At 36.9% G+C, this 1,693-nt stretch overlaps 1 non-coding gene across 1 annotated transcript; it reads left to right on the top strand.

The window, feature by feature from the left end:
- Nucleotides 1–576: 576 nt before the first annotated feature.
- LOC121228573 (small nucleolar RNA R71) lies at nucleotides 577–683 on the top strand. The gene has a single exon (XR_005926149.1). It is a non-coding gene; the product is annotated as a small nucleolar RNA R71 (small nucleolar RNA).
- Nucleotides 684–1,693: the final 1,010 nt, after the last annotated feature.

Consider the following 1,693-nt stretch of genomic DNA (forward strand, 5'->3'; position numbering starts at 1 on the left):
TTTGACACCGAGATGAATTTGGTTAGCATCTCCTCAAGGTTCGACTTCTTTTCTTGCTGGTAAGGTGGTTGTTGAAAACTTGAAGGATATTGTGGCCTTTGATTTCCTTGACCGCCCCATGAGAAATTGGGATGGTTCCTCTAACCTGCATTATAAGTGTTACTATATGGGTTATTTTGGGATCTAAAGTTATTATTACCCATATATTGGACTTGTTCCTCCTTGATGTTAGGGTTGAAAGGTTGATATTCTGTGCACACTCCTCCCCCATTCGAATCGCACCTTATCACTGGATGTACCTGAGTAGAACCACAGAAACCGTCAATCTTTTTATTTAAGAGTTCTACTTGGTTAGATAGCATAGTAACCGCGTTGAGGTTGAAAACACCGACTGCTTTCGTCGGCTTTGTTCTCATAACTTTCCACTGATAGTTATTCAGTGACATCTCCTCAATAAATTTGTAAGCCGCCTCAAGTGTTTTATTATTGATAGTTCCTCCAACAGCTGCATCAATCATCTACCGAGTCGAAGGATTCCGGCCATTATGAAACGTTTGAACCTTTAGCCAAAGAAGTAACCCATGGTGAGGGCACCTTCTGAAAAGGTCTTTGTATCTCTCTCATGCATCGTAGAGTGTTTCTAAATCCATCTGCACAAAAGAAGAGATATCATTACGTAATTTGGCTATTTTAACAGGTTGAAAATATTTTAATAAAATTTTTTGGTCATTTGTTCCCAAGTAGTGATTGACCCTCATGGTAACGAGTTCAACCACTTTTAGCCTTATTCCTTAATGAAAAGGGAAACAACCGAAGACGGATGGCGTCATCAGAAATACCATTAACTTTAAAGGTATCACAAAATTCTAGGAAAATTTCCAAGTGAGCGTTGGGATCCTCGTCCTGCAAACCATCAAACTAAACAAACTGTTGTATCATTTGAATTGTGTTAGGTTTCGGTTCAAAATTATTTGCAGCAATAGCAGGTCTAACTATTCTTGACTCAGTTCCTGTTAAATTAGGTTTAGCATAGTCATACATAGTGCGCGGAGCAGGATTTTGATTAACAGCAATCGCAGGAGGTAGCAGATTTTCTTAGTTTTCAGCCATCTCCTCGATTGGGGTTTGAATATTGTCCTCTTGCTTGTTCTCTATGTATCTTAAGCTTTTCCTTATTTCTCTTTGGTTTCTGCGAACTGTGCGATCGATCTCACTATCAAAAAGCAATGGTCCTGACGGGTTTCTTCTAGTCATAAACTATAAAAACCTACCAGAAAAAAGGAAAAAGAAGAATTAGTAATAAAAATTAGAAATAAATTTAAATTTCAGTAAAAGTAAATGGCTAAAGTAATAAAAATCGAGTGCTCCTAATATCTTCGTTCCTCGACAACGGCGCCAAAAACTTGATACGTGTGATATTTGTGACAGGTTTTAAATATTTATAATAAATCATTCTTGAAACTAACTATTATCACGATGAAGGCAAGTGTACCTATCGAACAGTAGTATAGTTTTAGCAAGACCGGATTGTCGAACCCAAAGGAACTACAAGTACTAGTAATGACTGTCTTTCTATTATCTAGCCTAAGAATAATGGGGTTTGTTTTAACTAACTAATTAACTAAACTAAGGATTCACAGAAAATAGAATTGGAGAATTACTTTTGGAAAAACGCTTGAATTAAGACAATACC

This window comes from Gossypium hirsutum, chromosome A04 (assembly GCF_007990345.1).
Source record: "Gossypium hirsutum isolate 1008001.06 chromosome A04, Gossypium_hirsutum_v2.1, whole genome shotgun sequence".
Lineage (NCBI taxonomy): Eukaryota > Viridiplantae > Streptophyta > Magnoliopsida > Malvales > Malvaceae > Gossypium > Gossypium hirsutum.